This window comes from Balaenoptera physalus (genome assembly GCF_965194825.1).
Source record: "Balaenoptera physalus genome assembly, chromosome: 4".
NCBI classification, from domain to species: Eukaryota; Metazoa; Chordata; class Mammalia; order Artiodactyla; family Balaenopteridae; genus Balaenoptera; species Balaenoptera physalus.
In genome coordinates this window covers 121074676-121099471 of record NC_138891.1, presented here as the reverse complement: position 1 = coordinate 121099471, position 24796 = coordinate 121074676, and the positions used below count along the sequence as shown (strand labels likewise).

The 24796-nt window shown below is 34.2% G+C and overlaps 1 long non-coding RNA gene across 1 annotated transcript in view; it reads right to left on the bottom strand.

Annotated features, from left to right (window-relative positions):
- Positions 1-9398: 9398 nt before the first annotated feature.
- Positions 9399-24796, bottom strand: part of LOC309660156 — a 259442-nt gene continuing 244044 nt past the window's right edge. Inside the window, exon 2 of the long non-coding RNA XR_014263216.1 lies at positions 9399-21665. This is a non-coding gene — a long non-coding RNA (uncharacterized lncRNA). The remainder of the gene's footprint in view (positions 21666-24796) is intronic.

Sequence of the window (24796 nt, the reverse complement as noted above, 5' to 3'; positions counted from 1 at the left end):
AATTTAGTGCTTTAAAACAACAGAATTTATTGTCTCACAGACCTGGAGGATAGAAGTCTGAAATCAGCATCACTGGTCTGAAATCAAGTTTTTAGCAGATATCACTCTCTCCTAAGACTCTTGGGAAAATCCATTTCTGGCCTCTTTCAGCTTCTGGTGTCTGCTGGCGTTCCTTGGTCTGCAGTCATATGTCTCCAATCTCTGCCTCAATGGTGACATTGTCTCTGCTCCTTGTTTGCATGAAATATTTCTCTACTTCCCTGTTATAAATGTTCATACATGTGACTGTACTTGGACCCACCTGAATAATCCAGGATAACCCCCCATCTCAAGATCTTAATTTAACCACATCTGCAAAGACTTTTTTTTTTTAAATGTCAGGTAACATTCACAGGTTCCAGGGAGGAGGATGTAGATACTGTTGGGTTCCATTACTCATCCTATTACAGCATCATTTTAATTTGAATTGATTTGTTGAAGTTACATCTTTTTTATTTTTATTATTGTTACTATTCTCTAGTTTTTCTTCTTCTTTATGAATTGCACATCATGTCAATGACCTGTGCTCAATTTTCTATTGCTCTGCCCATCTTTCTTCTTTACATATTAGAGATTTTAATAGTATCCTGTGTTACAAATACCTTTTTTGTATTGTTTCCATTTTGTCTTTCAACCTCTTTATGAAAGTCTTTTTACTAAGTACGGGTTTAGAGTCTGACCACCTTGGTTCAAATTTTTCTCACCCCCTTACTAGCTGTGTGACCTTAAGAAAGCTATTTAAGCTTTATGTTTTTCAGTGTCTTCAACTTTGATTAAAATATTTTGTCTTATTGTATTTTCCTAATAAGATGGATAAACCTAAGAGTTAAATATTACAATGTTAAAAGTATGCTAAATTTGTTGAACAGGAGAAATTAGATTGAATTTTCCTTAGATTCATGGACATAATTTCATGTTTTAAATAGTTGCTGAGGAAAATTAGTATATTCCAAAGTTACTTTAATTCAAATTACTTGGAAAGTACACACTTCATCACAGTAAAGTTTGAAGTAGAAAGTATAAAGGAAAAAGGCAATGCATAAGCTGCTTTCTAAACATTATATGAGTAGTCAAAATAATTTTATAAGAGATGACAATAATTATAGTGATAATTTTTATAAATATTATATAAGATCAAATTTTTACTGTCATGAATAAGTCACATCTATCTCTATATTCCCTAATTTCTGCTTCAATATACGTGTTAAAATGTCAATTAACTAATAACTAGTTTAGTGTGTTTAATATGCTTCATCGAATTTTGGTTCTTAATTTCAGTACCAATATGGTCAAAACAACTCAATTTAATTATCATTTTATAATCAGTTATTTAATTCACTTGTAATGTTTTCATAGACAACATACAAAAATAACATCCCAAAAAAGAGCATGGCAAACTATCAGGAATATGTAGGTTTAAATTACTATTTCATATCATTATAAAGAACAAAATTTGAATATATGCAAAACAAATGAGCAAACAAATTAGATGAAAGAATAGCAGTGCCTTTAATATAGTAGGAAGAGAAAAAAGACAAACAATAAATTCAGAGTAATCAATTCCAATGAACTCAGAGTAACTGTGTGTACTGCTTTGATTCACTGGCTAGTTATAATCTTTTCGTATTTTTTCACCTGATAAAGTTGAAAGTGAAACTAGCCAAAGATCAACTAGGATTAAAAAAGAAACAAAAAACTGTAAATTCCTGTGATACTATACAAACCTTGATAAGTTAAGTAACATTCACCTAGCAACATTCAGCTCAGCCTCAGCACTACTGACAATTTTGGCCAGACAATTATCTGTTATGGAGGCTGCCCTGTGAATATGGGAATGAATGTATGGTGATATATATGACCTCTACCTTCTAGATGCCAGTATCTAGAATGGGTTTCCTTATCCACCAACACCTATGAGAGCCAAAACTGTCTCCAGATATTGCCAAATATCCCCTGGGGGAAAATCACACCCTTTGAGAATCATTGAGGTAGAAAATAGAGTTTTGTCATACTAAACAAGGACCTTAGAATGAAAAGCATGACATAATTCTGTTAAATCAGAGGTTACTTATATAATTTATGCTATTATTTGCAGATTACTGAAAGTGAAAGCAAGAATGTCTTTTTTCCTGGCATTGCTTTAAAAAAATCTTATAAAGTTTTAAGGAATTATAGATTTTTAAATCTTGCTCTCCTGAGTTTACATCTTTGAGAGCTATGGCTAGTTATGGCACGATACACTTAGTAAAAAATAATGTTCTGAAAATTAGAGGCGAGATTGTGTTTCAGCATAAAAATTAGTGAATATTAGTGTTACTTATTCTAACACTGTAATTTGAAATACCTCTTCAAGGAAATAATAAATTATTTACAATTTCACAAAACATAAATAAAGAAACTTAAAGAAAAGTGGTACCTATTTCAATAAAACTCTTTGATTGCATTCACCGGATTTATTTCCTATTGGAATGTGTAATTTTCCTTTGCTTCTTGTTTTATTCCCAGAACCCTCCAAAGAGCCATATTCCTTCCCTTTTTCTGTTTCATGTCATTCTTCCCCAGGGGACAAGATGGGACTTCCTTGATGGGTGGGCAGGAACTGAGCCTGGGAAGATCAGTCCCTTCTCTCTCCCTATTCCTACCAGCAAGCATGAACTTTCTTCCTAACAACATAAAATCTACAGAGTTGTGGGATAGACCTGTGATTATCCAGCTGTTTAAATGACTGACTGGATATGTACGTAGTTCAAAGGTAACATATTTGTAAGCAAAAATGTCTCTCCAGAAAAAAAAGCCAAGATTTTGGTCTCCATTTAGCTGGCACCTATGTCTATCAATTGATTTTGAACAGAATACAGAGTGCTCTTTATTGAATTTCAGATAATTCTGATAAAGCTTTTCATCTTAATAGGAGCTATTGAATGAAAAACACTCTATTGTATTTTTCTTAATTTAAGGATATAAAAAACAAGATTGCTTATTGAAGATAGTGAAATTAACATTTTTATATCAGTGTATCTTTGTGGGACTTAGAGTTTCAAGTAACAATATGGTAATATGCGCTATCCTATTAAAATGGGTTATTGTTTTAAATCAGGACAATAGCATTTCAGCAATTGTAAACCTTGTTGGCTATTTTAATTATAAATTTTCCATACAAATAAGCCATTAGTAGTTGAAAGAAAAAATAAAAAATACATATTTCTAATTCCATTGCCTTAGCTAATCTATTCAAATAATACAAGTTTGAAACTTAGTATTATAAAGTCATTTTTGCAGTTTGCATTTAACTTTATTATATTTCAATATTTCCTTTCTAATGACCATTAGCTGGTCATTTTTGTGTATAGGATACTAATAGCAATAATACAGATAATAATAAAAGCAGCTCTGGTGCCCTTACAATATGCCCGTCATAATTCTACTCACTTGACCTCTATTTGCTCATTTAATATTTGCACCAGCCCTATGAAGTAAGTACTAGAGTGATCCCCATAATATAACAGAGGCACTGAGAAAACCTTGATAATATAAACCCAGAATTATTAAAAAAAATGTGTCTCTCATACCAAATATAAGTGTGTATTGTTAAAATAAGATGGTGATGTGCTTAACTGTATGGTGGCCACAGACACAGGGGAAATGTATGCATTTCTTTATTATAATTAAAGGCAGGCATTACTAAACACAGCATGGGATACAAGACTCTTGTAACTTTATACAAAATAGTATCATGCCTCACACATTTATCTATTCCATTTCTTCTTCCTAGAATGCCCTGTATCTCCTTATTCCAAACACTATTCACCAACTCACCCCCACTCCAACTATGAGCCTATTCATCCTTCACACCTCAGAGAAGGGGTCACTTACCTGGAATCAGGTGAGCTGTTTCACTTATCCAGGTTAGATATTTCTCTGTGGCAGAGACCTTGAGTTGCTTCACAACATCTGCTAGCTGTAGAGTGCTGCATAATTAGACATGAAGCATGGTTTAGTCGGGTAATGGAAGATAGAAAACTCATGTCCCTTTTATCTTAAAAAAAAGTTTAAAATGTTTCTTCAATATCTTAGAATGTAAACCATGCTTTGTTTGAGAAAATGGCAAGAAAAATTCAGAATATTGGTGTGTGTTGGCTGCTTTTGGCTCCTGTGAGAAAAGCCCTACAAGAGAGATAATTTTGATCTAAAGCAGAGACAGACTGGAACACAACAGCTTTGATAAGTAAAGCAGTCGAAGTTGTCTGAACACCCTATATCTGGAGACTACATAGCAAGACCAAAGAAGTTATGAGCCTCAAAGCTGTAGTCTTAACAGGAGATAAGACTTAAGCTTTATGAAAGTCTGGAACCTGGTGAAAGAGATAGGATTAAGCTGCTTCAATCCAAGCCCATGGTTTTAGATGGCTTCTACAGCAAGAGGGACATGGGAGGCAAGGTGACCAACCATCCCATCTTACCCAGGACAGAAGGACATCTGGGAGGCAAACTTTCCATTTAAAAATCAGACTAGCCTTGGCAAATGAGAGGGAACTAAAAATTCTGTGGGTGGAGCCCAAACACCATAATTAAATACTAGTCTTCAAGTTTAAAAAGTAAGCCTCGACTAGATCATTTATAGCAATTACTGAAAAATGGAATTTACAAAAGTAGGTGGCCTGATGCCAAAGAAACCCATGCAGCTCCTGGATTCCCAGCACTATTCAGCACCTCAAAAGGTGTATTCTTCAGTAATTACTCACTTTACATAGGACCATGGAAGATGAGAGCCATGGTCCCAATGGCAATGCCTGGGACCACAGAGGACCATGAACAAAGGCCCCTTATCCCAAAGTGCAGAACTCAAAGCACCCAGGTGGACTAACCAAGGGACTCATTCCCTTTCCTGCCCATCAGATTTGATATTTTTAAGGTCACAATTTTTAATAACTCCTATTTCACATTCCCACATTTTCTGAATTTAAATTTTTAAATATTTTTATTACTCTGTTCCTACTCCAACATTGTATATTGTGTATTTCAATGTATTATGTGTGTATCGGAAATGGGGCATACAAAATGTGTTTATTATTTTCTAGGCCAACAAATAGCTATCTTCGGACATAATGGAGAGGGTTGTGCATCATTCTAGAATCCTAGATGCTGGATAGAGCAGCGGATGGACGTTTGTGTTGCTTACCTTGGGGAGGAGGTAAGTATATACGTGGAAAGGCAGGCATGCAAGGATATTTCAGTAGCAGAGGGTAAACTGCAACAGAGACCAGCTCTTGCTGTCACGATCTGTTCTTCCTCTCTTCCATAGTAATAGCATCTTAAGCTGTGGCTTTGTCTCTGGACTACAGTCAAGGTGCTGTATGCCACAAGCCAACAGGTTCATTGATGGCTCCCTAATCCCTGGATTGTGGCTAAGGTTGTATAATTCTGAAATCAGAGTTGGCAAAGCATACCCCAGATACTCTAGCTCCCTGATTGTGACAGAAGGAAAAGTTCTCTTGGCAAACCAGTTCTGAGTTGTTTTTCTGGAAGTTGTTCTTGGAGAATCAACTTTCCCAGACCCTACGGTCCAGTTCAATATCAAGAGCCACACGTGACTGTTGAGCACTTGAAATGGGGGTGTTCCAAATTGAGACATGCTGTAAATGTGAAAGACAAGACAGATTTCAAAGACAGTACAAAAAAATGTAAAATACCTCATTCATATATTGCTTATATGTTGAAATAAATATTTTTGATATATTGGGTTAAATATATTATAAGGAACTAATGTTAACTGATTCTTTTTATGTTTTAATGTGGTTACTAGACAACTTAAAATTCTAGATGTGGCACAAATTATATTTCTATTGGACAGCACTGCCTTAGACCTTCTATAGATTTTTTTCAGTGCACAATCTCCTATTAAATTCTAAAATTCAGTCTAAATTTCAGTCCTTGCAATTGATCGCCTTACACATGATATCTTAGAAAGGAGAAAGAAATACTCATCTCACTTAAAATCTGAAAACCCTTTTTTAAGCTTCTTCAAAAAAGCTTGGAAAGCTTTGGGAAAGAAACTCTTGGAAAGAGTTTGGAAAAATCACTTGGAAAGAAACTCATTTCCAATTTGAAAAAAAATAATTCTTAAAATATTATGCCAGTCATATCTCATTGCCTAAAATGTAAATAAAATGCATCCATAGATGTAAAGTTAAAATACACAGATGTTCAACACATATGTGAGTTCTGAAACCTCCTAATGGGCTAAATAAATTACATAAATTAGTACTGTTAATTACTCTACAAAGGGCAATGTCAAAATGATAGATGGATAATTCCAATTATTGAATGTTCTCTTTCAAGCATAGAAGAATGAATTTGATATACACAACCAGAGTGTGGTTGTGATATACACAACCAGAGTGATTTTTTGATGTACCCAATGATTTCTTCGATATTTTTCTCTGGGCTTTTCCTTCTCTCTTAGTTTCCCTCTTATGATAATCATTAAAATAAATAGCTCACCATAATCTGCTAGTTGTTAAGCTAGATTTGGAATAATCTTCTTTAAAAAAAGAATGAAATGGTGTTATCACTAATTAGCATCATATTTATTCTACTATCATTATCCACACTTTTTGTTTCTATCCATTCACTTCTTCTTTGTCTTTTAAGCATAGGAAATCACAAATAAAATATTAGAACATAACAAACATGTCTTAACGCTTGCTTCTTATGTATTTATCAGGGAACTTTTTCAATCACTATTTCCTGAATACATTGCTTATCTTTTTTACAGAAGATAATTTATGATCTGTTGACAATTTATGAACTGTTGAAAAAAATCATGATACTAATGAATTAATGTATAACAAGTGAGAAAAGGCGTTATCACGTCTCTGGCTGTCTGGGAGAGGATGGGTGCCCTAAGTGACAGCAGAGGAAGCAAGAATTGACATCTTTTCTTTATAGCTGTTGTATAGCTAGGTCTCTCAGACTACGAAAGTACAGCCCAGAAGTTAAAACCAACATGCAACATACCAAAGGGGTAGTAATTCAGTCCAGAAGCTACAATGGCAACTATGAGTGATCTCACTAGATGAAAAATCAATTCCAAAAAAATTTATCCACATAGAAACAGTAAGAGAGATGCAACATTCATGAGATATTCTTGACTGGTAATTGGGTTACAGAATTCTCTTTGCATTAAATCCCTGAGGTTTTATTTGGAGGAGTAAGGGATGGTGTGATATATCGCACTAGATGGTTGAAGAAACTTGAGTAAAATAGACAGGCTTTTACTAAGAGATGTGAAAAGGAAAAACTCCTCCTGGTTTTCTTCTTTACCATTCACGCTACCACAGAATACTTTATTTCTGACACGTCTGGTGAGTTTTTTTTTTTTTTTCCTCATACCAAGCAATTATTTGACTCCCGCTGGGTGTCCTACGATTGGATTTAGTTCTGACACTGTCTACATGGGGTTGGCATCAGATCCCATGGGTTAAGGGCAAAACCCCACAAGACTACCCACCCCACCACACTCACAGGTGCACACTTCAGATGCCAATCTTTGGATTGCAATTGCCCCGGTTGTTACCTGTGCCTCTGACACCTGGATATAAATTAAAGGTTCCCAGGACCTCCTCACTGGTTTCTATTAATTTGCTAGGGCCTCTCACAGAACTCAGGAAAACAGTTTACTTACTAGATACCAGTTATTACAAAAGGATGTAACTCAGGAAGAGTTGGATGGAGAAGATGCATAAAGTATGCATCAGAGCTTCCATGTCCTCTCCAGGCACGTCACCCTCCCAGCACCTCCAAGTGCTTATCGACCGGAAGCTCTCTGAACCGCCCCTTAGTCCAGGGATTTTTATGGAGGATTTATTATTGTAGGTATGTTTGATCAAGTCACTGGGCATTAGTGATTAAGTCAATCTCCACCTCTTCTCCCCTCCTTGGAGGTCAGATGTTGGGGGTGAGGCTGAAAGTTCTAACCCTCTAATCACCTCTTTGGTTCCCCTGGCAAAGAATCCCCATCCTTAGAGAATTTCCAAAAGTCACCTCATTAACATAAACTCAGGTGTGAATGAAAAGGGCTTGCTATGAATAACAAAAGACATCTTTCTCTGTCTTATCACTTAGGAAATTCCGAAAGTCTGGGGAGCTCTGTGCCCAGAACCAGGACTAAGACCAAATATACAGTATATTTCTTATTATAAATCACAGTCTGTCAGAGATACAAGGATGAAGAAAGCAGGAAAAGAAGAGAGGCAGGAAGTAGTAGAAGGGCTAGATGGAGAGAGAAACTGATAGTGCACAGGAGAAGGAAGAATACACAATGAAGAATAAAAAATAGGAAAATATTTTCTCTATTATTACTGTAGTTTTCACATGATTTTTTTTTTCACATGATTCTTTTTAAAAATATACTAATTTATTTATTCAAGTCATGTTTATTGACCATCTATCAGTGACCCTCCTCTTCCGCCTACCACACTTATGTTAATATTCTGGGGAATAAGATAATTTTGAGATAGTTTTTGCCCTCTAAGGGCCTATACTTTTATTGACTTACACTCAAAGAAACCAGCATTTGTGCTCAGTTGTTAATTGCTCATTTCCATTTCCCTATTTGTTTGGCTTAACATCACAAAGCCTTTGTTTGCTTGCAGTCATTTTGAAATACACAGTGTTGCAACAAATTGGGCCATGTCTCTTGATACTAATGTGACAGTCCTTATACACCTCTGACTTGGTACTTGGTTGTTCTCACCCAGCCTGTTGGTTCTAAGTTAACACTAATTCTAATTCTATTTAGGTTAACTTCCTAGAAATTGTGAAGTTTTGTTTAGCTTGACAATGAGCTAAACACATGAAGGCACCAGCTATTTATTTTTCCAGTTAAATCCTCCTTCCTTCCTTTCTTCCTTCTTGTTATTGTTTAGAGGCTTATTCCATTTAGTTGATAAAATCAATGTAGGTTTTTAATGATAAAAGAACCACATAAATGGTTTAAGTTAATAAAGAGATGTAGTCCATTGATTGACAGTTTATTTAGATAATGACAAATATGTTTCTAATTTGGAGTAGTATTTTCACATAAATTGTTAGATTTAAAGATCAGTATCATTAAAGTTTTTTTTTTAAACTGCCTCCTGAAACCTGATGACTGTTCCTATTATGTTGAACTTTGAATACACAATTTTCTGCTGAAACCCTCCTCTCTCTCACATACACACTCTCAAACACACACACACACACACACACACACACACACCTTTTACAGCCTTCAGAAAATTCTACTCCATTCTCTGAGTACTGAAAAAACTAAATGATTTATGACTCACTTTGAGGAGTGAATTTTTTTCCTTTGGGCACCTACTGTGATGGAAAACATTTTCGAGATGATTTTTTTTTTTTCTATTTAGAATTAAAGTCTAAGATTGCTGACAAAATATGAGAGATTTTAAAGTCATTTTTAGAAATATTAGGCTCAACTCTATGTGAAATTATGCTATGAATGAATCTATTTGACTATTTGAAAGAATATTTTCATTAAATATTATAGGCTTCTTTAGAGAACTAGACACATTCTTTTGCCCTATTTGATCCTTTAGAGTATATTCTCTAAGGCCCAATTGATTTCTCAAGATCCTTTCTTTTTTAGAAGTAAATGTCAGCTCTCAAGTGTCCACTAGTTCTTTTTATCTGGTTTGGCCTCTTTAAAACCCACAAGCATGTTTGGGTTATCAGATCTCCTTTAAAATGCTGCCATTCATTTGTTCAGTTTAATGCTTGCTCAGGAGGAGCTGCTGTACTGACTGAAGGCTATGCCACAATGCAGTCTGGAAAATGAGAAAAGAGAGAAAAGCAGGCCCAGGCCAAGTATACCATTAACTCTGCCTAAGACTATGACACATCAATAGCACATTAGACCTAATCATGTTTTATACAGTTAGTCAACCACAGAAAAGAATAATCAGAGATATTCATTCAGAGAGAAACACATTCAGTCTTTCAAGCCTTTGCTGTTCTTTTCTCCCTTGAAAATGTTGTGTAGTGATTAGTTTTCTTCTGAACAGGCATTTTCTCTCTTAAAAATTAAAACATGCCCTACTCGAAAGAATAGAAATCAAGAAGAAAGATGTAGCTTTTGCCTGTACAATGCTTAAAGGATCCTTATTAAACAGAAGATAAATAGACTAGGGCTATTCTTGCTGGTAGATAATATTTTTGTGTTATATATTGATTGAAGAAGAATGAAAATGTGGTCCCTTTTCAATGTTCTATTGATTGGAGCTACTTTGTACTCATTAGTACTTAGTTAAGTCTCAGGGCAGTAAAACTTGCTTTTAATTTACAGTCAGCTTAGTGAATTACTACTGCTATTTTGTTGGTATTAGAAAGTCATCTAACTTCCTTAGGAGAAGAGTTGCATAATTAAGGGTTAAGAAAAAGGGAGGGAGGAGGGAAGGAGGAAGGAAAAAAGAAGGAAGAAGGTAAGAAAGGAAAGAAGGAAGGAGGGGGACTTACCTGGTGGCACAGTGGTTAAGAATCCACCTGCCAATGCAGGGGACACAGGTTTGAACCCTGGTCTGGGAAGATCCTACATGCCGCGGAGCAACTAAGCCCGTGCGCCACAACTACTGAGCCTGCACTCTAGGGCCTGCGAGCCACAACTACTGAAGCCCGCGTGCCTAGAGCCCATGCTCCACAATGAGAAGCTCACGCACCACAATGAAGAGTAGCCCCCGCTCGCCGCAACTAGAGAAAGCCCGCGCGAAGCAACGAAGACCCAACGCAGCCAAAAATAAATAAATAATTTATTAAAAAAAGAAAAAAAAAAGAAGGAAGCAGGGAAGGAAGGAGTGAAGGAAGCAAGGAGGGAACGAAGAAAGGTTACCCTTGGAAACCATGTGGTTTAGTAGAAAGATCATGGGATCTTTCTTTCAGGTCTGGATGATTTGTCTACTGTTCATTGGTAAGACATTATGAGAAAAGCCATTTTCTTTTGTGCCACCTTCTATTACAGAGGGAATTTGCAGAAATAATATTTATGTCAACAGACTGTTGAGAAGAACACAAAAAAACAATGTGTATACATATTATACATATGTGTTAATATATATATATACATATATAAATGACTTACAAAGTATAAGTTGCTGTGCAGCAAATCTCAACCACTGCTTCCAGAAAATACAGATAACCTGTGAGCCAAAATGAGTTATTACCTCACTAAAATATTTTCCCAATTCTCAGAAATAAGCAATAAATATAATATTTTCCTTTTTAAGCTTTTTAAGTCATTTTTTTCTACACTGTTGGCAATTGCTACCTCTACCCAAACAACCAAAAACTGAGAATGCTTTGAAATTGACAGACTGAGAGCACACTGCAACACTTTTTCCTGTTACAAATGAATAGAAATTACAGAAACAATATAGGCAATGGTTTCATATATCACTGATGTCTTATGAATACGAGCTAAACTGGTGCAGGAACCCTCCACCTGTTTCAGGCACATGCGTGCGCATGCGTGTGCACGCACACACACAGAGGAAAACACCCAGGTGCACATGCACATTTTAATATAAAGTTAAAATTGTAACTAGTAAAGGAAACACTTCTCAATGTAAGAAACAATTAATTCAAAATCATAAAAATCAAGAAGTGCTAAAGTCTAAGGACTCATAAGGGAAGCAGAGATGCGTGCACAAGTTTATGATTAAAACCCGGAGTATGCAAATTAAAGCCTGGAGGAAAGAACTTGTTGTCTAGTGCTTGGAATAATGGAACAAAGCTACCCCAAACAGCAGAGTCCCTAGGGACTAGAACAAAAACCTCTTCAGATAAGTTTAGGAAAGCAGCAAGCATATTTGTGATACAACCTCCACAGAGGGAAATCACAGGGAAAAAGGGTTTGCAAGAATTAGGAAATACCTCCATGAGTTGCCCATGTGTGTGAGACCAGAAATTTTACCATCAATTAATGTGATCATTTGATTTTCCACTTTATTTTTATATATTGTATTATATTAATAAATATACTGGAATAAAGTCAGCCTCCTATTACTGGAATAATCGCTGCTTCGTCAAGTGAACAGTTTTGACATGTTGAATGACTGTTAGCTTCTACTTGACAATATTTTATTTAGAAATTTTAAAATATGCATATTCTTTATATATTCTCAATAGTCATCATTTGTTGGTTATTTGGATTTAAAATATCTTCTCCCAGTTTTTCGTTTAACTTTTCATTTTGCTTTGTCTTCTTGTGCCATTTAAATATGATATAGTCAAATTTATTGGTCTTCTCCTTTATGAATTATGCTTTTGTCTTATTGAAGAAACTCCCCTACACTCAAAATATTTCTCATCAATATCTAGATGTGTTAAAGTATTATTTTTCATATTTAGACTTCTAATTCATATGAAATATATATTATTACATAAGGCAGAGATCTATATGAATCTTTCTCCATATGGACAACATGCATACCAATACCATTTATATGTGAGGTATTTCTATGTTGTCCATTCAGATTTACTGATATAGTTCTGTAATTTGACATGAATACCATATTGACCAAATTACTCACACTTCGTGATGAATTTCAATGAGTCTGCAATAATATGAGATAAAGCTAGTCATACCTTATTCTTCAAAATTGTCAGTTATTTTTGGCTCTTTTAATTTTATATGCATTTATCACCTTCAAATTTTTATGAAATTTTATTTGGATAATGGTATTTTTCCATCAGAATTGCATTAAATTTATAAAATGATTTGGAGAAATTGCCATCTTTATCCCATCCATAAACATGGTCTAACTTAGCACTTATTCAAATGCTCATGTCTTTTAATAAGTTTTGTTATTTTGCACAATGGTATTGCTTTATAGGATATATTTCTAGGTATCTTATATATAAAGAGATTTGTGATAGGAAATTGGCTCATGCCAATATCTGCAATGTGGACTGGCAAGCTGGAGACTAAGGAGAGCTGCTGATGCAGATGGAGTCTGAAAGCAGTCTACTGAAGAATTTTCTCTTGTTCTGGAAGGCTAGTTTGTTATATTCAGGCCTTCGACTGATTGAACGAGGCCCACCCACAATGGAAAGGATAATCTGTTTACTCAAAGTCCACTGATTTAAATTTTAATTTCATTCAAAATACCCTCCAAATTGACATATAAAATTAATAATTACAATGAATGATATTTTAACTAATTTTTTTCTAATGCTTTTCTGTTTGTGTATGAAAGAGCTAATATACTCAGAAAAGTTGCTGAATTTTCTAAACAGTTCCAATAGTTTGCAGATTCTCTTGGACCTCTTTTATGAGGACAAGTATAATTCTATGAAAATAAGAACACTTTTTAAAAAATTTTGTTTTTTTCTTTCTGAGAAATTAGGTAGTACTTCTATAAAATTTTGAATAAAAGATATGATAATAGGAATTCTTAACTTGTACCTGACCTTATATTTTATTATTAGGTTTACTGTGTGCAGTAAAATTTTCATTCTGTTGTATTTAGTATATGCATGTGAACGTACACAATATACATAGGCATATGCACATATATTACAAATTCGAACTTCAAAAGTGGCGAGTATAATACTAAAAAAGTGTTTATAATCATTTAAGAATAAATTACTAATCTAATGTGTCACTAACCTTGAATACAATAGTTCTATATTCTCCTGTATAACCATAATACAACTATCAAAATCAGTAAATTAATATGAACACATGTTCACTATCTAATTCTCAAATTCCATTCGTTTTGACAATTGTCTCAATAATGTCTTTTATAGAAAAATAATCTAGTTGTGAATCATGCCTTGAGCTGTCTAGAACAGTGTCTTAGTCTTAATTTAACTTTCATGACCTTGATACTTTGAAATTTACAGCCAGATATTTTGTAGACAACACTTTAATTTGAGTTGTCTGATGTTTTCTCATAATTAGATTTAGGTCATGCATTTTCGGCAGGAATGTAGTGATGCTGTATTTTTTGCTTTGTTTTCTATTACATGGAGGACAGAGATGCAACTAAGCATCCTGTAGTGAACAGATCAGTTGCCCTCAACAAAAAGTTGTCCACCTCAAAATATCAATAGTGCTAAGGGTTAGAGACACTGTCCTATGCTAAAGGCAGGAAATGATTCTTTATTAAGTCTGTGTTCTCTTCACTGAAGATGACACCCAGTCCACTGTTCTTGGCCCTTGGTTCTATCCCCTCCCATTTCTCTCACCCTCTGGCCATTTCTAAAGAGGGCATTGTAACGTATACCATTCTCAGTGGACAAGCAAATTTCTCAGGCTGCTTCTTAATGTGGAAAACAGGGGTCTAGAGGTCATTTTATATTTTGACTAGTCTGAGTTTCCTTTATACCAAGCTGGCAGCACTTCTAACAATAGAGCTAATTTCAGTATTTTATATATTAAGTTCAATACACTCCATGTGCCAAATACCAAACTCACAAGACTTAATATTCTTAAATGTATGAAAGTTATAATTTGTTATCCTGACTGGTAGTATTTGAACAGTATAAATGGATTTTAACTCAAATAAAATAAAAATGTTTGGAAAGGAATCACATACACATATGTCATATATGGTATTCTGTATATATATCATGTATATATCATATATGATAACATATATATACACATCATATACAATATCATGTATATATCACATGTATATATATATTTTAAAGAATACCCTTCAGGAAAAGCATTACCATGTTAAAAAGGCCACCAAAAAGAATCCCTCATATTTTTAAAACTTGTAAAACTTTAATTAAAAAATACGTCTATACTATAATCATCTCTTGGGTTAAAAGAGACTGCAAAATGTTCAATGTGCATGTAATCATCTTCTGGAGGGAGTGGAGTCAAAACTCTCACAGAGGTGGACTTTATCTCATCTGACAGGGAAAGATAGTGGAGGGTATTGATTAGAAGAAGAGCTTGGGGGAGTGAGTGACATTTACAGTACAATAGATTAAGTTTAATGAGAGGGCTTACTACTTATCAATAGAAGGCTTAACCTTATCCTCAAATTAGTTAGGCATTATTGTGCAAAATAATTTAAAGTAGGTTAAATGATTTATTGACAACACATAAATGTCTGGAAGAAGATAAACGTTATTATTCTCCTGATGCCGAATTGTTTTCAAGGTCTTGAACACATTTCTCTGTGTTTCTGCCTTTCATACACAATATGGTTAAAACAAAAACTGAAACTTTATTGTTAAATTAAAACTGAATTTTAATTTTAGGATAAAATACATCCAAACTATATATCCATTCCTTAGATATGATTTTAAAATTTGTTCCATGGGGAGTTCCTAATATTTTTTTTTTTGGAAAACTTGACACAATAATAAACATTTCAGAAAAATATTTTGAATATTGAGATGTAAGAAAATAAGATACCTAATAAGGTGATCGTTCCTCTATAACAATAGTAGTTGCCAAGAATTCAAGTTCTGTCTTTCTAGGCTAATACATTCTCCAAATTTAAAAAAATTGGTAAAGCCAATACTTCTCCAGTCACTAAAATAATTTAAAAATGGGATAGATATAGATAAAAGTGAGATACAACTGAAGCAAAGGTATTCAAACGTTAAATGAAATTAATATGCAAATTTAATAAGCTTCATTCTCATTTATATTAGCATATAATTTCTCCTAGCAAACAAAATTTACATTAATTCAGAGTACACTTTTTCAAGCCCAATTCCTTATTTCTCATCCTTTTAAGAATTCCTGACTCCTCCCAAGGCTTTAGAATAAGAACATTATCGGCCTCATTCTCAGCTTCATGAATTAGGAGGAATTGACTTGTATTTGTAGAATAGAAGCCTGGGCTCTGGAAAGCAACTCCACGACTTTCTAACTCTAGGTCCTCAATAACTCATTTCCTCTGCTAACAAGTTTGTTTGTTTGTTTTAGTTTTTATTGAAAAAAAATTACATACAGAAAAATGCACCGATCTTAATTGTAAAATATGATGATTCTTGGCTAATATTCATGTAAGCAATATCCATATCAAGGTGTAAATTTTATTACCCCAGAAATTTCCCTCACTGCTCTTTCTAGTCTACACCAACCCCTGGTTTAGGCCACCTCTGTTCTGATTTCTATTATCACAGACTAATTTTTTCAGTTTTTGAACCTTATCAAATGGAATCATACAGTATATACTCTTTTGTGTCTGATTTATTTTATTCAGTACAATGCTTGTGTGATCAATCCATGATGTTACATGTAGCAATTGTTTATCTTTTTTACTGCTGAGTTGTTTTCCATTATATAAATAAACCATAGTTTGTTTAACAATTCTCCTGCTGATGAACATTTCAGTTGTTTTCAGTTTTGTCAGTAATGAATACAGGTGTCATTAACATGCTTGTACAATCATTTGTGGACATATAATTTAACTTTTTGGAGTGAAATTACTGAGTCATAAGGCTTATGTTTTGCTTTTACAGAAACTACAAAACTTTTTTTTCCAGAGAGGTTGCATTTCCACAAGCAACATTTAAGAGCTTGACAGCTTCACATCATTGCCAGTGGTCAATATTGTTTGACTTATATTTAAGCCATTCTAGTGGGTGTATAGTGGTATTTCATTGTGTCTTTAATTTGCATTTTTGTGATAACTAATGATGCTGTGAATTTTTTCATGTGTGTTGTTTTTGTTGTTATGGTTTGCCATTTATTCATCTTCCATTGTAAAGTATTTGTTCAATTATTTTACCCACTTTTTATTGGGTTCTTTATTTTATTATTGAGTTATAAAATTCTTTATGGATTCTGGGTATAAGTCCTTTTTCAGATATATATTTTGTAAATATTTTCTCCTACAGTGTGACTTGAAAAATTCATTTTCTTAATGAGTAGAAATTCAAGGTAGGGCAAAGAAGAGTTTAACAATTATCTTTTTATGATTATTGCTTTCTGTTTACTATCTAAAACAACAAGATGTTGAATATATTTTGCTAAATTTTATTTGGAAGGCTTATAGATGTAACTTTTTCATTTAATTCTATAATTTGCCTTCTTTTTTTCATCATGTGAGGTAATGGTCTAGATCATTATGTTTTAACAAATACTGGGCTCTCCAATATTTGTTTTAATTTTTATTGGAGTATAGTTGACTTACAATGTTGTGTTAGTTTCAGGTGTATAGCAAAGTGAATCAGTTATACATATACATATATCTACTCTTTTTAAGATTCTTTTCCCATATCGGCCATTACAGAGAATTGAGTAGAGTTCCCTGTTCTATACAGTAGTTCCCTGAATTTTATTTTTCTTCTTTTGTCAGTTTTAATTTGTTAATCTTAAAGAAATTCTCAGTTTTATCTTTTGTCATATTTATAAGCATTAAATTGATCATAATACTTTTATTATCCTTTTAATGTCTTAGCATCCATTGTGACGTCAACCCTTTTACATCCCTGATATGGATAATTTGGATTTTGACTCTTTTTTCTTCATCAGTTTTTTCAAAAACCCCTTTTAGTTTCTTTTCTCTATCATTTGTTTTCTATTTCACTGATTCTGCTCTTATATATATTGTTTTTTCCTTCTTCATATTTTGTCTCTCACTGCTCTTATTTTTCTAACTTCTTAAGTTTGAAACTTAGATAATTATATTCTTTCCTTTTATGAACATGTTTTAATCACTACATGAGCTGCAATTCACAAATATCTACATGTTATCTTTTCATTATTTATCATCTTGAACTATTTTTTAAAAACTTACGTGATATCCTTTGACCCACAGTTTCTTTGCAAATTTGTTTTATGCTTTTGATGACATTCTAGAGATCTTTCTCCTTGATTTCTAATTTAATTTTGGTATGATCAGAGAACATATTCAATAAACTCATACTTCTGAAATTTATTAAGAAGTGTTTTATGGTTTAGCATATGAGCTATATTTCTAAGTGTTCCAAATGCACTGGAAAAGAATGTGTATTCTTCAGTTTGGAGGTATAGTGCTCTTTAAAATTCTATCAATATATGTCATTTATTGTTCAAATCTTCTATATAATTACTGCATTTTATCTAGGTGATTTATCAATTGTTGACAAGCTATGTTAAAGTGTCTAACTCTAAATTATAATTTTTTAATTTCTTCTTTTAGTGCTATTAGTTTTTGCTCAATATATTGAAGTGCTGTTATTAGGTGTCTTAGTCTTATGACATATTTAATTTCTATTAAATTAATAATTTGTCATAATGCAATAAACCTTTGTATTTTATATAATACTCCTTGTCTCAAAGTCTATTTTTTATGATCATTATAAATCCAGACCATCTTTTTAAAACTTTTTTATTGAAGATATAAATTTTACCATGGTTTTCTTTACTACTTATCTAGGTATTTGTATTTAAAATGTTTCCTGAAGTGCACTGGCCCCAGTCTCCATTAATATGCCATATGAACAATTAATATGCGACTGCACATTTTCTTTATTCATGGGTTTATGGGTATTTGGATTGTTTCCACTTCAAGACTGTTATAAATATTGCTTTCATGAACCTCCATGTTAGTGAAGCCACCATTAAAATCCAAAAGAAGGGGTTTCAGAGAGCTTCCAGGTAGGTGAAGCAGAATGCTTCCATGTACCACTGTGCTGGGCTCCAAATCCAAGAAGACTAAGGTTTCTTTTTTCTTGACTCCACCCTATGAATCTCTTCATCTGGCTGTTGGTTCCTGTGCTTCAATATCCTTGGTAATAAACCATTCATCTGCCGTGTGGCTGAAAGGGACTTGGTGCTCCGGCCTGGTATCAGACCTGAGCTTCTGAGATGGGAGAGCCGAACTCAGGACACTGGACCACAAGAGACCTCCTGACTCCACATCATATCAATCGGCGAGAGCTCTCCCAGAGATCTCTGTCTCAACGTTAAGACGCAGCTCCACCCAACGGCCAGCAAGCTCCACTGCTGGATGCCCCGTGCCAAACAACAGCAAGACAGGAACACAACCCTACCCATTAGCAGAGAGGCTGCCTAAAATCATACTAAGCTCACAGACACCTCAAAACACACCACAGGACTCAGCTTTGCCCACCAGAAAGACAAGATACACCTCCAGCCAGCAGAACACAGGCACCACTCCCCTCCAGCAGGAAACCTACACAACCCACTGAACCAACCTTACCTACTGGGGGCAGACACCAAAATCAACAGGAACTACGAACCTGTAGCCTGTGAAAAGTACACCCCAAACACAGTAAGTTAAGCAAAATGGGAAGACAGAGAAATACGCAGCAGATGAAGGAGCAAGGTAGAAACCCACCAGACAAAACAAATGAAGAGCAAATAGGCAGTCTACCTGAAAAAGAATTCAGAGTAATGATAGTAAAGATGATCCAAAATCTTGGAAAAGCATGGAGAAAATACAAGAAACGTTTAACAAGGACATAGAAGAACTAAAGAGCAAACAAACTATGATGAATAACAAAATAAATGAAATTAAAAATTCTCTAGAAGGAAACAATAGCAGAATAACTGAGGCAGAAGAACGGATAAGTGACCTGGAAGATAAAATAGTGGAAATAACTACTTCAGAGCAGAATAAAGAAAAAAGAATGAAAAGAATTTAGGACACTCTCAGAGACCTCTGGGACAACATTAAACACACCAACATTTGAATTACAGGGTTCCCAGAAAAAGAACAGAAAACAAAAGGGTCTGAGAAAATATTTGAAGGGATTATAGTTGAAAACTTCCATAATATGGGAAAGGAAATAGTCAATCAAGTCCAGGAAGGGCAGATAATCCCACACAGGATAAATCCAAGGAGAAACATGCCAAAACACATATTAATCAAACTATCAAAAATTAAATACCAAGAAAAAATATTAAAAGCAGCAGGGGAAAAACAACAAATAACACACAAGGGAATCCTCATAAGGTTAACAGCTGATCTTTCAGCAGAAACTCTGCAAGCCAGAAGGGAGAGGCAGGACATATTTAAAGTGATGAAGGAGAAAAACCTACAACCAAGATTACTCTACCCAGCAAGGATCTCATTCATATTTGACAGAGACACTAAAATCTTTACAGATAAGCAAGAGCTAAGAGAATTCAGCACCACCAAACCAGCTTTACAACAAATGCTAAAGAAACTTCTCTAGGCCGGAAACACAAGAGAAGGAAAACATCAACAATAACAAAGCCAAAACAATTTAGAAAATGGTAATAGGAACACACATATGGATAATTACCTTAAATATAAATAGATTAAATGCTCCAACAAAAAGCCATAGACTGGCTGAATGGATACAAAACCAAGACCCGTATATATGCTGTCTGCAAGAGACCCACTTCAGACCTAGGGAAGTGATCCCTAGGGAAGTGGTCCCTATATGTGTTAGTCACTTCAGACCTACACATACAGACTGAAAATGAGGAGATGGAAAAAATATTCCATGCAAATGGAAATGAAAAGAAAGCTGGCATACCAATTCTCACATCAGACAAAGTAGACTTTAAAATAAAGACTATTACAAGAGACAAAAACGACACTCCATAATGATCAATGGATCAATCCAAGAAGAAGATATAACAATTGTAAATATTTATGACCCAACATAGGAGCACCTCAATACATAAGGCAAATGCTAACAGACATACGAAGGGGAAATTGACAGCAACACAATAATAGTAGGGGACATTAACACCCCACTAACACCAATGGACAGATCATCCAAAATGAAAATAAATAAGGAAACACAAGCTTTAAATGACACATTAAACAAGATGGACTTAATTGATATTTATAGGACATTCCATCCAAAAACAAACAGAATACACTTTCTTCTCAAGTGCTCATGGAACATACTCCAGGATTGATCATATCTTGAGTCACAAATGAAGCCTTGGTAAATTTAAGAAAATTGAAATTATATCAATTATCTTTTCCAAACACAATGCTATGAGACTATGAGTTTGTAAAAAACACACGTTATGTGTTTGTAAAAGATACAAACACATGGAGGCTAAACAATACTAAATAATGGAGAGATCATTGAAGAAGTCAAACATGAAATCAAAAAATGACAATGAAAACACGACGACCCAAAACCTATGAGATGAAGCAAAAGCAGTTGTAAGAGGGAAGTTTATAGCAATACAATCCTACCTCAAGAAACAAGAAAAATCTCAAATAAACAACCTAAACTTACAACTAAAGCAATTAGAGAAAGAAGAACAAAAAACCCCAAAGTTAGCAAAAAAAAAGAAACCAAAAGGATCAGATCAGAAATAAATGAAAAGGAAAAGAAGGAAACAATAGCAAAGATCAATAAAACTAAAAGCTGGTTCTTTGAGAAGATAAACAAAATTGATAAACCACTAGCCAAACACATCAAGAAAAAAAGGGAGAAGACTCAAATCAACAGAATTAGAAATGAAAAAGGAGAAGTAACAACTGAGCATGCAGAAATAAAAAGAATAATGACGAATTACTACAAGCAGCAATATTCCAATAAAATGGACAACCCGGAAGAAGTGGACAAATTGTTAGAAAAGCACAACCTTCCGAGACTGAACCAGGAAGAAATAGAAAATATAAACAGACCAATCACAAGCACTGAAATTGAAACTGTGATTAAAAACCTTCCAACAACCAGAAACCCAGGACCAGATGGTTTCACAGGCAAATTCTATCAAACATTTAGAGAAGAGCTAACACCTATTCTTCTCAAACTCTTCCGAAAACTACAGAGGGAAGAACACTCCCAAACTCATTTACAAGGTCACCATCACCCATACATAATGATCAAGGGATCAATCCAAGAAGAAGATATAACAATTATAAATATATATGCACCCAACATAGGAGCACATCAATACATAAGGCAACCGCTAACAGCTATAAAAGAGGAAATCAACAGTAACATAATAATAGTGAGGGACTTTAACACCTCACTTACACCAATGAACAGATCATCCAAACAGAAAATTTATAAGGAAACACAAGCTTTAAATGACACAATAGAACAGGTAGATTTAATTGATATTTATAGGAGATTCCATCCAAAAAAAGCAGATTATACTTTCTTCTCAAATGCTCATGGAACATTCTACAGGATAGATCACATCTTGGGTCACAAATCAAGCCTCAGTAAATTTAAGAAAATTGAAATCATATCAAGCATCCTTTCCTGACAACAATGCTATGAGATTAGAAATCAATTACAGGGGGAAAAAAACGTAAAAAACACAAACACATGGAGGCTAAACAATACATTATTAATAACCAAGAGATCACCAAAGAAATCAAAGAGGAAATCAAAAAATATCTAGAGACAAATGACAATGAAAACACGACGTTCCAAAACCTATGGGATGCAGCAAAAGCAGTTCTAAGAGGGAAGTTTATAGCAATACAAGCCTATCTCAAGAAAGAAGAAAAATCTCAAATAAACAATCTAGCCTTACACCTAAAGGAACTAGAGAAAGAAGAACAAACAAAACCCAAAGTTAGCAGAAGGAAAGAAACCATAAAGATAAGAGCAGAAATAAATGAAATAGAAACAAAGAAAACAATAGCAAAGATCAATAGAACTAAAAGCTGGTTCTTTGAGAAGATAAACAAAATTGTTAAACCATTAGCCAGACTCATCAAGCAAAAGAGGGAGAGGACTCAAATCAATAAAATTAGAAATGAAGAAGGAGAAGTTACAACAGGCACCACAGAAATACAAAGCATACAAAGAGACTACTACAAGCAACTCTATGCCAACAAAATGGACAACCTGGAAGAAATGGACAAATTCTTAGAAAAGCACAACCTTCCGAGACTGAACCAGGAAGAAATAGAAAATATAAACAGACCAATCACAGGCACTGAAATTGAAACTCTTCACAGGCAAATTCTATCAAACATTTAGAGAAGCATTAACACCTATCCTTCTCAAACTCTTCCAAAATATAGCAAAGAGAGGAACACTCCCAAAATCATTCTCTGAGGCCACCATCACCTTGATACCAAAACCAGACAAAGATGTCACAAAAAAAGAAAACTACAGACCAATATCACTGATGAATTAGATGTAAAAATCCTCAACAAAATACTATCAAAGAGAATCCAACAGCATATTAATAGGATCATACACCATGATCAAGTGGGGTTTATCCCAGGAATGCAAGGATTCTTCAATATACGCAAATCAATCAATGTGATACACCATATTAAGAAATTGAGGGATAAAAACCATATGATAAGGTCAATTGATGCAGAAAAAGCTTTCGACAAAATTCAACACCCACTTATGATAAAAACTCTCCAGAAAGTAGGCATAGAGGGAACCTACCTCAAAATTATAAAGGCCATATATGACAAGCCACAGCAAAATATCATTCTCAGTGGTAGAAAACTGAAATAATTTCCTCTAAAATAAAGAACAAGACAAGGATGCCCACTCTCATTACTATTATTCAACATAGTTTTGGAAGTTTTAACCACAGCAATCAGAGAAGAGAAAGAAATAAAAAGAATCCAAATCAGAAAAGAGGAGGTAAACCTGTCACTGATTGCAGATGACATGATACTTACTATACATAGAAAATCCAAAAGATGCTACCAGAAAACTACTAGAGCTAATCAGTGAATTTGGTAAAGTAGCAGGATACAAAATTAATGCACAGAAATCTCTTGCATTCTTATACACTAATGATGAAAAATCTGAAAGAGATTTTAAGGAAACACTCCCATTTACCATTGCAACACAAAGAATAAAATACCTAGGAATAAACCCTACCTAAGGAGACAAAAGACCTGTATGCAGAAAACTATAAGACACTGATGAAAGAAATTAAAGATGATACAAGCAGATGGAGATATATATATATATATACCATGTTCGTGGATTGGAAGAATCAACATTGTGAAAATGACTCTACTGCCCAAAGCAGCCTACAGATTCAATGCAATCCCTGTCAAACTACCAATGGCATTTTCCACAGAACTAGAACAAAAAATTTCACAATTTGTATGGAAACACAAAAGACCCCAAAGAGCTAAAGCAATCTTGAGAAAGAAAAACAGAGCTGAGAGGAATCAGGCTCCTGGACTTCAGACTATACTACAAAGCTACAGTAATCAAGACAGTATGGTACTGACACAAAAACAGAAATATAGATCAATGCAACAGGATAGAAAGCCCAGAGAAAAACCCATATCAAAGATATGGTCACCTTAGTTTTGGTAAAGGAGGCAAGAATATACAATGGAGAAAAGACAGCCTCTTGAATAAGTGGTGATGGGAAAAGTGGGCAGCTATATGTAAAAGATTGAAATTAGAACCCTCCCTAACACCATATACAAAAGTAAACTCAAAATAGATTAAAGACCTAAAGGTAATGCAAGACACTATAAAACTCTTAGAGGAAAACTTAGGCAGAACACTCTATGACATAAATCACAGCAAGATCCTTTTTAACCCACCTCCTGGAGAAAAGGAAATAAAAACAAAAATAAACAAATGAGACTTAATAAAACTTAAAAGATTTTGTACAGCAAAGGAAAGTATAAACAAGATGAAAAGACACTCCTCAGAATGGGAGAAAATATTTGCAAATGAAGCAACTGACAAAGGATTAGTTTCCAAAATATACAAGCAGCTCATGCAGCTCAATATCAACAACACAAAACCGAATCCAAAAATGGGCAGAAGATCTCAATAGACATTTCTCCAAAGAAGATATACAGATTTCCAACAAACACATGAA